Genomic DNA, 14,325 nt, shown 5'->3' with positions numbered 1-14,325 from the left:
ACCAGTGAGATCCACCGCAGACCTGCATTCGGACACCAACTTCTCCATCGCTCCCATTTCCGTCAAAAGCATGTCGTCTGAACAGCGGAAAGACCCATGGATAACATCTCTCCTTAACATTCTTTCCGACTCTTCAACGTCTGCGTACCCACGCGCTCTTCGCCGCCAAGCCACACATTTCGCGATACGGGACGCGCAACTATACCGCAGAAACTACCACGCGGATGGTCGTAAATGGCTCTTGGTTATACCACGGCACATGCGATCTGATGTCTGTGCGTATTTTCATGCCGACCCACAACATGCTCACACTGGTGTGTTAAAAACATATCAGCGGATCTGCCAGCGTTACTACTGGCGTGGTATGTACACTTTTGTACGAAAATACATTCGGTCTTGTTCATTATGCCAACGACGAAAGACAGCTGCCCATTCACCCGGATTATTACAGCCTCTACCGTGTCCGGCGCACCCTTTCGACCGCGTTGGTATCGATCTATATGGTCCCCTTCCTTACACTGCCACTGGAAATCGATGGATCATTGTCGCCGTCGACCATCTGACGAGGTATGCTGAAACAGCTCCACTACCTACGGCTGGTGCACGTGACGTAGCCAATTTCATTTTGCGACGCTTCGTACTGCGTCACGGGGCACCACGTGAACTGCTAAGTGATCGAGGGCGTGTCTTTTTACCACTCTGGAACGGGGTTTATTGGCACAAGTAGTGCTTGCACAGCAGGTCTATTGATGCGGGAACCGGGCGGCAGGAACCGACGTAGGATACACAACGCTCGGGGTAACAGCTCGCGCTCGGCTCCTCTTCCTAAAGGTGTGACCCACTGCGGCACATATTCGTCTTCCTCTCTACAATACCATAAAATGTAATCTTGTCACCCTTACCGAAACCTGGCTTAATACTGACATAGGTGACCCTGAACTAGAACCTGGCTTTTCTAACTTCGACCTTTTTCGGTGCGATCGATCAGCTAAACGTGACGGCGGCGTACTAATAGCTACCCATGCCAGTTTACAGTGCTCAGCCACAAACGTTCCTTCCCCTCTTGAACTGCTCGTTGTACGCTGCAATGCTTCTTGCCCACCAACTATTATTGGCATTGGTTACCGCCCACCCGATGCTGACCAATCATTTATCATTCATCTACACGAAGCGCTTTTTTCCTTAGTATCTTCCCATCGCCAGGCGTCCATTCTTTTGTTCGGGGACTTTAATCTTCCGGCAATAAACTGGTCAAATCTTGCTGCGACAACAGCTAGGCATAACACGGAAGCTGAGTTTGTGAACACATGCCTTACTTTTGGTTTAACACAGATTGTTACTACCCCGACTAGACAGACTGACAACACTTCCACGATCCTCGACCTTGTGCTTTCTTCAAACCTCGATAGCGTTACGTTCATTAACTACCATCCTGGACTATCTGACCACTCCATTATCCACGTTCCAGTTGAAGGCCATGTGCCAGCCCAGCCGCGAATGAAAGAAACGATAACGGTGTACGATAAAGGCGATTACTGTAGCATGAATGCCGACCTTATAACTTTTTATGAAGAATTTTTGCCTAACTTTTTTGATCGTTCAGTTGACAGTAACTGGTTACTTTTTAGGAATAAAATCAGACTGATAGAAAAATACATTCCCACTATTTCTTAACTGAACGACTAGTTAACCCTTGGTTTAATAATTCAAACGCCTCAAGAACAAAAAGAAATGCCAATATAAAATAGCAAAGCTCCAAATTAGTACTAGTGCTTGGGATAGGTATCACCAATCTGAGAAACTTTACCTCTCGCTTTAAGCTAAAGCCAAACGATCTTTCTATAACACGTCCCTACCTAGTATACTACACAATAACCTTAAACGGTTCTGGAAAATAATTAACCCGAAGCATTCAAAACCGGTCAGCTTGCGTAACGAACGCAACTGGCCTATTCTAGCTTTTGATGTTGCCCAGAAATTAAACTGTACCTTTGGCTTGGCATTCACCAAAGAACCCGATACATGATTACCTAATTTTCCTCATTACGATCACCCAGTCATGCCCGGAATTACCTTTGAAGCTAATGGCATAATGCAACTAATTGAATCACTGAAACTCACTTCATCGCGCGTTGACGGCATCAATTCAAAAATTCTAAAAAATACTAAACACATATCTAGTGCAATACTTTCGCTCATATTCCAGCAATCACTATCATCTGAAGTGTCCCAGAGGACTGGAAGGTGGGAAAGATTATTCCAGTACCAAAAAAGGTAATCCATCAGCTCAGAGTAGTTATCGTCCGATCTCACTCACCAGCATACCGTGTAAACTAATGGAACATGTTATTTATTCCCACGTAACAAAATTCCTAATGTCCCAGCACTTTTCCCACTCAAACCAACATGGCTTCCTAAAAGGACTCTCGTATGACACTCAGTTAGCCTTATTTATTAATGACGTCAGTACCAGCTACGATAAAAATGTTCCTGTAGATTCCCTATTTCTTGATTTTGAGAAGGCATTTGACAAAGTTCCATATAACAGATTATTTCTGAAGCTATCTCGTCTAAACCTTGATCACGCTGTATTAACTTGGTTATAAATTTCTTAACTAACCGTAAGCAGTTTGTATTCGCTAACTCGCACTCTTCTAGTTCATCTCCCGTTCTCTCAGGAGTGCCTCAAGGAACAGTTTTAGGACCCTTACTATTTCTAGTTTAAATTAGTGACTTGCCAAATAATATTCAATCTAACATAGGTCTATTTGCTGACGATTGCGTCTTATATCGTCCCATTTACAGTTGTAACGACAATTCAATTCTACAGCATGACCTTCGTATTATTAAGAATTGGTGTGATGCATGGCTAATGTGTCTTAATGTCTACAAAACCTCATTACTGCCTTTCCACCGCAGAACGACATACGTCCCACATCGCTACATAATTGGCAGTTCTAACGTTTCATCTGTTCAATCGTATAAATATCTGGGTGTTTCCTTTACCCAGGATCTGACTTGGTCAACTCATATTTCTAACGTGACCAATAATGCTAACCACGTTCTTGGGTATCTGCGCCGTAATTTACGTTTTTGTTCGTCACCCGTCAAATTGCTTGCATATCAAACATTGGTCCGACCTAAAATTGAGTATGCATATGCGATCTGGGATCCCCACCTCCCTAACTTATCTAATACACTTGAATCTGTACAAAACCGTGCGACAAGGTTTATTTATTCGGCCTACTCCTACCACACAAGCGTCACTAAACTTAAAAGCCAAGCTAATCTTCCTCTACTCGTAACAAGGCGTAAAGTTAAGCGGCTGTGCTTGTTTCACAGGTTTTGTCATTCACGCATTGCTACGGCAGACATTGAAGAAGTTCATCGTCACTCTGACCGCATCAACCACCCATTGACTGTTTACCCAGGAAAGACCCTCACCTCTGCCCTTCAGCATTCCTTTTTTATCGAAACAGCAAAAGACTGAAATGTTCTGCCAACCGATGCCGTTGTCATCTTCAGCCTCATCCATTTTCACGAAGCAATCGAAGACATTATGTACTAAAACTCTTTACTGACCACTAATGACATTGTTCACAATAAATGCCCGCCCCTCATGTAAAACCCTTGAATAGGGGCCTTTGAGGTATAATAAATAAATAAATAAACTAAGCACGCATTTCTTTTCAATCTATCGGCTCCCTTTGTTTGGGGCTCGTTCGGGCATCGCCAACGGCGCCTTCCACCCGCGGCAAATGCTTCCCCTTTGTCAGCTCCCCCCTTCTGAACACTAGGCCAGAGAGCGGCGCGGTGTCCTAGTGCATGATCATACGATGCCAACCTGTGCCTCTCGGAAGCCAATGCAAGCGGAGTTCTGCCCTCACTTGAGCGACCGGACACCCTTTGTCCCGGTGTCAGCGTGAATGACTTTTGCCCACGGAGACATGCTCGCGGCATTCTGTGTAGTACTTCTCGCCCGAGGCGTGAATTAGCCTACTTGCTTTCCCATTGCCCTTGTTGCAATGAGCTCTGTACTGCGTTTTTTGTGCTGCCGCAGGCAATAAAGTGTTGCGACCTTGAGCAGTACCTTGTTCTAGTCACGACGACGGTTAACGCGTGCCCTGCAGCTCGCTAAGATCGTAACCATGCTAGTAGCTGTACTCCTGCGGAAGACATGTACACTACACTGGCACCCAATGCAGTATCAAAAGCTCAAAGCTTTAGACTGCTCGTAACGAGGCAATTCATTTGCACGATTCTGGCTCGTCGCAACATGCCTGCTTTGTGGCATTTTTGTCTGCTGATTTTTTTTAGGCAGATGTCGTGTTGCACAAAGAGGCCATTGCCTCTATCGACGGGCACCCCTCTGCATTCATTCGTGTCATCAACGCCTTTCCTGGTGAACACACAACCAAAGTGGCAGCTAACATACTATGTTGTGCCCCATGTTGTCTGCTGAGAACCTGAATTCCGGTGCGACGGCCGCTCGCGGTACCTTTGCACATGCACGCGTTGGGGGCGAAACAGCGACGAAAAAGTGGAATCCCCATGCGGACGACCTTGGCTGCTATCCAGGTAAGTGGCGCACCGGGTAGCGGCCACAGTGCCTAGAGCGAACCTGTGACGCCATGCACGCGGCGTTTGCTGCGGTCTTGAGTGGACGCGATACCAGACTCCCCCCTTTGGGAGAATGGGAGTCGCTTTGGACAGCCAAGAGCTACTGAAGACTTAAAAAAGTGATCTGTTTCGAGCCTCGAAGAGACAGAGCGCCGTATATGCTGCTTGATCAGCAGCGGGCGCGAATATGGGAATGCAACAGCGTGTGTCGCTGAGTCCCCGGCAGATTCATTTTGCTGAACCATTACGGCTTCCTGCTGAACTATATAGCCGCTGGCGAAAAGTCTGCGGATCTGTTTAAGGTGGCTATGTCCAAAAAAGCCTGAGAGCCGCACATTTGCGATCTTCTTACGACGAACTTGTGGCCAGTCACCCGAGTGGCTCGAAAGCTTTTGCAAACTGAACAACGTTGTGACCTGGCACGGCACGAAGCATGACATTTATCGCTATTGCGTGCCTGCCTTGTCTGACAAACGGTGGAGCCAACGGTTGGCAAGCCACTCACTTTTACGAACCGAGGTGAGCGTCCATGGCGTGTACTTGCTGAAAGATCCCCCTTTTGGGAGAGCTCAGGTGTGCCCATATCGCAGACCTGAACCTTTTGTCCCCGTCTGACAAGGTCCCGCCAGCGCCCACCGGCACTTCGCGCAGGCAACGGGGCACACCTGGATCAGCGAACCGCATTCAGCCCCGCACTGGTATAAACTGAGAAAGCAGTCATCTTTGTGATTTCACGCCGGACGGCGGACTTCTCCACAACTGAAGGCCCTCAGTTTACTGTTCACCCTCAGTATGGTTGACTTCATTAGGGCCTGTTCTCATAAATAAGTCGATACAGCCCGGTTTGCAGCCAAGGTTCCTTTTTTTTATAAGAGTTTGTGTGTATTTTATGTTTTTATGTTTCTTTTTCTAATATTACGTGTTCCTTTGTATTTTATGTTTTATTTTCTTTTGTCCAGATATTAAGTGTCTTTCTTGCTCTACTAGCATTTTTTGTGCTGCATTTCAACTATCGGCGAAGAGAGTTCTGAACTTCAACTGGTGCTTATGCGCGGATAGAAGGGCGAAGAACGCTTCTCGCTTTTGCTCGCGCAGTCATAGGCAGTGTGTGTGTGTACGTGTGTGGTGCTTCTGTGCGTGCCCGGGAAGAATGCGCATTGTGGTTTCGTCCCGTCAATGTGGACACTGGAGGTGCTCGGGGTCTTGACCTGCTGACATCAGACATCTGGCTGTGCTCTGCTCTCGGCCGTCGCCGAGAAGCCCTGCTGCCCCATCTACCTTGGCTCCTGTGCGAGGCCAGCTGACAGTAGCTATATGCTGCCTGCCAACGTCACGGCACCTCGCAGCCAATGCCGGTTCGCTTCCCTGATTCCTGGAGAGGCCCGGCTTCCAAGCTAGGTTTCCTCGTAATCCATCGAGAAATGTGGGGCCTCCAAACCACCACCGAAGCGGCATTCGTCAGACTCGTGGCTAATCAGCAGTAGCCATGAGCCATCAGGGAGCCCCCTTCCGTGCCTCTGACCTCGCACACGGGCATTGCACCCAGTGAACATTACCACGCTCTGCCGCCCATCCCCGCAGAGGACGCTCTCCCACATAAGCACCACTAACACTAGTCCTACTTTCCTGTGCTTCTTCCTTTCACACACATTTTATAGAGCCATGTGTTTATTTTGTTATTATCGTACTTACTCGCGTAATCCTCGCACTCGCATAATTCTTGTACCCCCCACATCCCCAACAAAAATACGATTCTTTTTTTCCTCGAGCAATTATCGCACCCCCGAAAACTGCCACAATAAAGTCATCTGCTCATTCCAGTCACTGATGATGATAGCATGCACCATCTGGCGCCATCTCTTAACCATCAAGCGTACTATTGCACGGAGATTCAATTCAATCCAAGCCTTGCACCCAGTGAACATTACCACGCTCTGCCGCCCCTCCCCGCAGAGGACGCTCTCCCACATAAGCACCACTAACACTAGTCCTACTTTCCTGTGCTTCTTCCTTTCACACACATTTTATAGAGCCATGTGTTTATTTTGTTATTATCGTACTTACTCGCGTAATCCTCGCACTCGCATAATTCTTGTACCCCCCACATCCCCAACAAAAATACGATTCTTTTTTTCCTCGAGCAATTATCGCACCCCCGAAAACTGCCACAATAAAGTCATCTGCTCATTCCAGTCACTGATGATGATAGCATGCACCATCTGGCGCCATCTCTTAACCATCAAGCGTACTATTGCACGGAGATTCAATTCAATCCAAGCCTAGCCGAAGTGGCCAGTGAGCGTTACGGCGTGTTTTGTATGTTTTGTATGCTGTGTCGGTAATTTTGTTACATTTTGAGGCGATACTGAACCTACACGGGGCTGCTTTCAAGTAGAAAGTGATAGATCATGCTCTAAACAAAGGCCACAGGGCCCTCGGTAGGCCCTTCAGAGTCTACGAGTTTTGTGTTCGCTACTGGTGACGGCAGCTGCAAGCCACCAAGACGCTTGGGCCTGCCGTGTGCCTAAAACTGGGATTGATAATAAACTTTATTTTTTCAGAAGGAAACTGCGGACGATTCTGTTAAATGGCCATCATCCCAATACTGACGTCCTACGCGTATCTTTTGAGGGCTCCTGTTGAGCGACGAATGCTACCGCTACGCCCGCAACGTCCACAAGCTTTGTGTATGGTATTCTAGTTCTCGACTATTTGCTTCCACTTTTCGCATCTGAAATAAATCTTGTCTTGTGTTAAACCTCTGCTTTTATTGTTGAAGTAAGTTTTAATAAGTACTTTTTAAAGCTTGCTATTGGTTGCTGGTGTGAGAATCCCGTTTTGCGGCCACTTCGTTCTCTTTTTCGCTCTGTACGTATTCGTAGAAAGTTTTCCCTGCGTAATTCTCGCACCTCCCAACTTTGCATCGGTTTTCCGGCAAAAAAGTGCAAGGATTATGCGAGTAAGTACGGTATAGTTTTTATGTCATCATTTTTTTTCTTTAGCAGCAGTTACAGGGCTGGACTGAGGTTAGCTGTTGCTCGTAGCAGTGTCATTTTAACTGCATAGGTGACGTCCAGCTGCCTTTGCAGACCGGTAAAGGACAAATTTTGGACAGCGAGATGTGGGAATTGGGGCTAGCCCGCAGCCTTTGCACGAGCTTTGCCGCCTATTTCTGCCATTCTCATGTCCTGACATGACTCTCCCTTCCTTCGCAGCCTGCTGCGCTGGGGGAGCGAGGAGTGGCATTTAACCCCTCTCTCCCAGTAGCGGATGTCGTCTGTGGCACCGTGCGTAAAGTCTCTCAAGACCTATCAGGCGCGCGCGCCGGGAGTGAGAGAGAACTTTTCCGGGATGACATGGGGTAAGCACGCATTTATTTTCCGTCCATCAACTCCCTTTGTTCGAGGCTCAACCGGGCTTCGCCAACGGCGCCTTGTGCCCGCGGCAAACGCTTACCCTTTGTTAACCTCTCCCTTGAGAATAATCGGCCCCCTCAGGACCTCAATAGTCAATATTGGGGCGTTATCGTGACCCATCTTTGCCTCCGCATCGGATTGCTCGTTTCCATGTAGGCCACAGTGTCCTAGAATCTGATGATACCTTAAACCCTGGCCATTTTTCAGGGCTACATAGTGTGATTCAGCCACTTTTTGAGCAAGAAGATGATATGGCCCCCATTTAAGCACAAACTATTTGGTTTTCACGACCGGATACTAACTCAGTTGTATATATGCTGTGGGAATTGAGGCCAGCCCGCCGCCTTTGCATGGGCTTTGCCACCTATTTCTGCCGTTCTCTTGTCCCGACATGACTACCCTCCTTCACTCTTTGGCCTGCTGGGAGAGTTGAAAAGTTACGGTTAACCCCTCTCACCCGGTAGCGGATGTCGACTGTGACGCCGTGCGCAAAGTCTCTCGGGACGTCTCGCGCACACGCGTCGGGAGTGAGAAAGATTTTTCCGGGACGACTAAAGGTGAGCATGCATCTCTTTTCCGTACGTCCACTCCTATTGTTTAGGGCTCGTCAGACTTCGCCAACAGCACTTCGCGCTCACGGCGAATGCTCACCTTTTGTTGCCCTTTGCGAATGCTAGGCCGAAGAGCGTTGCGATGTTCTAGTGCATGGCCAGGCTACGCCGACCCGTATCTCTCTGAAGCCAACGTGAGCCCCTTTGCCCTCACTCGAGCAACCGGGCCTTTGTTGTGTTCCCGTGAATCACTTTTACCATAGAGACATGATCATGGCACCCCTGTGTAGTAATTCTCGCCCGTGGCATGGATAAGCCCATTTGCTTTCTCGCCGCGCCTTTTGCAAAAAGCTCTGTACTGCATTTTGATGTTGTCGCAGACAGTAAAGTGTTGCGACTTTGAGCAGTACCCAGTTCTCACCACGGCAACAGTTAACGCATGCCCTGCAGCTCGTTAAGATCGGACCCACGCTAGTGGCCATACTCCTTCAGGATACGTGTACACGACACTGGCGCCCAACGCGGTATCAAAAGCTCTAAGCTTTTGACTGCTCTTAGGGAGTCAGCTCGCCTGCGCGATTCGGGCTTGTCGCAACATGTCTGCTTCGCGGGATTTTTGTCAGCTGTGCTTTTTAGCGGATGCCGCGTTGCAAAGGAGGCCATTGCCTTTATTGACGGGAACCCTTCAGCACCCGTCTATGTCGCCTACCCCTGTTGCGGTGAAGACACGAGGCGCCTATATGCTCCCTTTAGAGATGGAGCGTATTTCAGTTCGTATTTCTTGCCCTAGCCGAACGCCACGCACAAGCACCTCCGACTGCTAATGCACCCTTCAGCATGCATGGCAGTTTGTCAGCACAGCGCTTGCAGTCGGTTCCCTGAGGAATTGACGTGGCACAGGCTTTGGCCCTCACCGACTTTGGCCACTGTCAGCCGTGCAACTGACAGTTCGAACGCATGTTGAGCAGGCGCCTGAATTGTCAACGGTAGCCACACCAAGTGCGCATTATGTTTGACAGCAGGCAAATGCCACAAGGAGCCTCTTTTGCTCTGGGAGTGGTGCACAGGGCAGTGGTCGGCTTGAAACCGCCGCACTCATCAAGCTGGGAGACAGCTCACCTCCACTCGACCGCGCCGCTAACGCATTAATGGTTTCCTGTGAAGCCGGTGCGACGACGCAGACGTTGCTGCAAAATGCCGTGCAGATGATCCAAGCACTCTCAGGAGCTGTGCAAACACTTTCGGCTGGTCCGAAAAGCGGTCACTCCGCTGTTATGTTGCCTATGCCAACCTACAGGGGATACGGTGATCTGCTCACCACCTGAGATTACCTCGACTTTCTGTCACGTTATCAGAGACCAATGAGTTTGGATGATCAGGTGGTGCTCGAATGTGTTGTTCCAGCTGCACTGACTGACACGGGGGTGAGATGTTATAGGCTTACTGTGCACGGTTACCGTGCAGCAACCCTCGAGAAATTTCACGTGGGCTTTTTGTGCAAATTCCTACCCGCTGACTACGAAAGTAGGATGGGGCCAGAACTCTAGCTCTGTACACAAGCTCTTGACGAGTCTTTACAGGAGTATGTACGTGCGATGGATGAACTTTACTCTATCGCTGAGCCCTGAGCCTTGAACAACGAGCACGTTGAATGCGTGATACCCTTTCCTTTGGCTCCCTTTCCTTTGGCCTACTGCATTGTTCTTTCGAGTGTTTTAGAATTTACGCAATGGGAGTGATGTAACCCGCGGATGGCTGTCTTCTGCACATCGTCAGCGCTGCTGGCCTGGAATGCGGTCGTGAGGTCGGGCAATGGAGATGCCTGAAACCTGCGCAACTGCCTGCAGTCCGGCACCCTCGTGAGTGCTTGTCGCAACTAGAAGACGTGTCGGCCGGAGTGACGGTTCGTCGCGCCGCCTTCAACGTTGCTGTTGTGGGACCGGTACTGAGGTGAAGTCATCGAGCCGGACAGTGCAGCAGTGTCGAACGGCGGGGGTCCCTACAGATATTATGTAGGGACATGGGTTGTCATGTTTCATTAGAGCTTGTGTAGCGGATTTCTTCTTTTTTTGAAATATGGTTTGAATTAAGGTTGGAAAATTGTGGGGGTGCTGACATATTCTGTAAAGTTTCTTGCGCCGCGTGGCGCATGTGTCTCGTACAGAAGCCATACTTCGGGGGTGACAACTGTTGAGCAATAAGTCGCAATGTGTTCGTGAGCGGTGATCCCCACTATCATCATCATGGTTGGTAGAGTGCTAGCGCCGGCTGCGCCTCCTGGCAGAAGGCAAGCCTTGGTGGCGGGCGAGACAGTTGAGCGAGTCTCTTTTGGCATTGGGCGGTGGCGCGGACTATTGTCTCTCGCGGTGGGTCTGCCGTGGACGGCACCGCGGGCCGTCTACGGTGGGCCCACATGGTGAGTCAGGCATTAGCGAACCGCCTTGTTTGTCGTGTTGTTTATTATTGTGTAAGAATGTCTTAGCGTGCTGATCACGATTGGTGTTATAATTATTTGGCTGACGATATCGTCGTTCTAAATTATTTAAATAAATTTGTGCATCGTTTGGTTTGTTGCGACCGTGTGTACTGTGTCCTTTTACTCCAAGAGCGTGGTGTGGCGCTTGCTCGCCATTTCGAGACGCCACACAGTCAAATCGATGCGAGCGATCTGGGTTTAGGAGCAGTTCTCCTAGAGGGATACGATGGCAAGTTGCAGCCATTGGCCTTTGCCAGCCGCTCCTTGGTTTCTGCGAAGAAAAATTATTCCCTGACCGAAAAGGAATGCCTCGCCATCGTGCTTGCTCTATGGAAGTTTGACGTCTACCTTGATGGTACGAAATTCGTGGTGCAAACGGATCACAGTGCACTCAGCTGGCTGATGCAGCTCCATGAGCCTGCCGGCAGGCTGGTGCGCTGGGCTCTCCTGATACAGCACTATAACTTTGCAATGCAGCATAGAAAGGGGAGCACCAACGTGGTAGCTGACGCGCTATCCCATACCCCATTGTCTGCCAAGGACCTGGATCTTGGCGCGACAGCCGCTAGCGGTGCTTTTGCCCATGCAAGCGTTGGGGGTGAAACAGCGGCTTCGCCACCATTCGGCGAGAAGGGCGAGTCCCCATGCAGACGAACCTTGGCTGTTAACCAAATAAGCGGCGCATCGCGAAGCAGCCAAGCGGAGGGGCTTTCCGAAGGCTACCATGCCGAAAGCAAACCCGTAACGCTGACACAAGCGGCTGTTACTGCATGCGGTCCTGAGTAGGCACGATACCAGACTTCCCCATTTTGGGAGCATAGGAATCGCTTTCAGCAGAGAAGAGCTTCTGAAGGCCCAGCAAAGTGATCCATTTTGTCGCCAAACGTGCAACGGTCTCAGAGAGATGGAGCGCCGTGATGCTGCTTGTCCTGCAACGGGCGCCGATAGCGACTGTCTCGATGAGACGGAGCGCCGTGACGCTGCTTGCCCAGCAGCGGGCGCGAATAGGGGGCTCGAACCAGCGTGTGTCGCTGAGTCCCCGGCGGATTCATATTTGCTGGACCATGACGGGCTCCTGCTGAAGTATATAGCCACTGACGACGAGTCCGTAGACCCATTTAAGGTGGTTATGCCCAAAAGTCTGACAGCCGCACTGCTGCGATCCTCTCACGACGAACCCATGGCCGGTCACCTGAGTGGCTCCAAAGTTTTTGCAAAACTGAGCCGCGTTCTGACCTGGCCCGGCATGAAGCGAGACATTTTTCGCTATTGCCGTTCTTGCCGCGTCTGTCAAACAGTGAAATCAAGGGGTGGCAAACCGCCCGGTCGGATGAAACCGATTGTCAGTGAGCGTCCGTGGCAAGTGGCCACCTGCGATCTAATAGGACCATTTGCCAGGAGTAAGCACGGGTTCATTCACCTGATGGCAGTCGTTGATCACTTTTCGATGTGGGTGCAATTGTTTCCTCTTCGGAAGAAGACAGTGCGAGCGGTGCTTGAGAAGCTGCAGGAAGTATTTTGCCGGTTCGACTTCCCGGAAAGGCTTATCAGGGACAATGCTTCGTATTTCACCGCTCAGGTGTTTCGTGTCACGTGCCATTCCCTCGGAATTGATCACCGCACCACTTCACCCTACAATCCCCAGTCCAATTTGACGGAGCGTGTCAATCGTACGCTCAAACTGATTTTGGCGGCCTTTGCCGAAAGTCAAAGGGACTGGGCAAACCATTTGAGTGAACTCGCGTTCGCTATTCAAATATCTGAGAGTTGCTCAACTGGTTTCTCACCCGCCTTCCTAAATATTGGAAGGGACAGTGACCTGGAAGGGATGGTGACCCCTAGCCGAAGACAAGCCTAGGTAGCGGCGAGTGAGAAATAAGCTGGGCATTTCTGCGCGTGGCGGTTGCCGCGAACGGTTCTCTCTAGCGTGGGTCCCCGGTGCATGGCACCACGGGTTGCGCGTCAGGGGCCCTAATGGTAAGTCAAGCATTGGCGACACCACCTTGGATATGTTATTGTGTTTGTCATGTTTTGGAGCTTATGTCTAATATTGTGTAAGGATGTCCTAGCGTGTTGATAACGATTGATGTTATAATTATTTGGCTGACAATATTGTCGATCAAAAATTACTCAAATAAATGTGTGTATCGTTGGGTTTGTTCCAACCGTGTCAACTGTGTCCCTTCTCTCCAAGAATGTGGTGGTGGCGCTCGCTATTTTGAGACCCCACACCGATGAGGCCCAGCTTCCCAGCGAGGTTCCCTGTCATACATTGAGGAAGGCGGGGCCTCCGAACCGCCACCGAAGCAACGTTCGTCGGACTCGCAGTCCAATCGTCATCATAAGCCACTAGCCATCAGTAAGCCACTTCTGTGCCTCTGACCTCACACATGGGTATCGCACCCAGCGGACATTGTCACGCTTTTCCGCCCCTCCGCGCAATGGATGCTATCCCGCCTCAGCACCACGAACACTAGTCCTACTTTCCTGAGCTCCTTTTCGCAAACATGTTATAGTGCCATGTGTTTATTTTGTTATTAATGTTTTTTTCCTTTCATTTTTTTTTTAGCAGCAGCTACAGGGCTGGACTGAAGTTAGCTGTTGCTCATATCAGTGTCATTTTAACTGCATGGGTGTTGTCCGGCTGCCTTTGAAGACTGGTAAAGGGCAAATTTAGGAGAGGGGAATAAGAGAATTCAGGCAAGCTCGCCGCCATTGTGTGGGCTTTGCCGCCTATTTCTGCCATTCTCATGTCCCGACATGACTCCCTTTCTCCGCTGTCTGTCGTGCTGGGGGAGCGAAAAGTTAGGTTTAACCCCTCTCACCCGGTAGCGAATATGGGCTGTGGCGCCGTGCGCAAAGTCTCCCAGAACGTCTTGCGCGCACACGTCGGGAGTGAGTTAGATTTTTCCAGGATGACTGACGATGAGCACTCATCTCTTTTTCGTTCGTCGACTTCCATTGTTTGGGGCTCGTTGGACTTCCCCAACGGCGCTTTGCGCCCGCGGCGAACACTCATCTTTTGTTGCCCCTTGCGAACACTATGCCGAAGAGCGGTGCGATGTCCTAGTGCATGGCCAGGCTAGGCCGACCCGTACCTCTCCGAAGCCAACGCGAACGCCTTTGTTCTCACTCGAGCAACCGGCCCTCTGTCCCGGTGTTCCCGTGAATCACTTTTACCACAGAGATGTGCTCACGGCATCCCTGTGTAGTACTTCTCGCCCGTGGCGTGGACAAGCCCATTTGCTTTCCAGCCACACCT

General features: G+C 50.0%; 1 protein-coding gene across 6 annotated transcripts in view; it reads right to left on the bottom strand.

The window, feature by feature from the left end:
- Positions 1-14,325, bottom strand: part of LOC119178251 (multidrug resistance-associated protein 1) — a 303,221-nt gene that overhangs the window by 274,564 nt on the left and 14,332 nt on the right. The gene's annotated exons all lie outside the window — the stretch shown is intronic.

The sequence above is a fragment of the Rhipicephalus microplus genome, chromosome 2 (genome assembly GCF_043290135.1).
Source record: "Rhipicephalus microplus isolate Deutch F79 chromosome 2, USDA_Rmic, whole genome shotgun sequence".
In the NCBI taxonomy this organism is placed as follows: Eukaryota; Metazoa; Arthropoda; class Arachnida; order Ixodida; family Ixodidae; genus Rhipicephalus; species Rhipicephalus microplus.
Note: the sequence above shows the minus strand (reverse complement) of the source record. Positions and strands in the feature narration are given on the sequence as shown.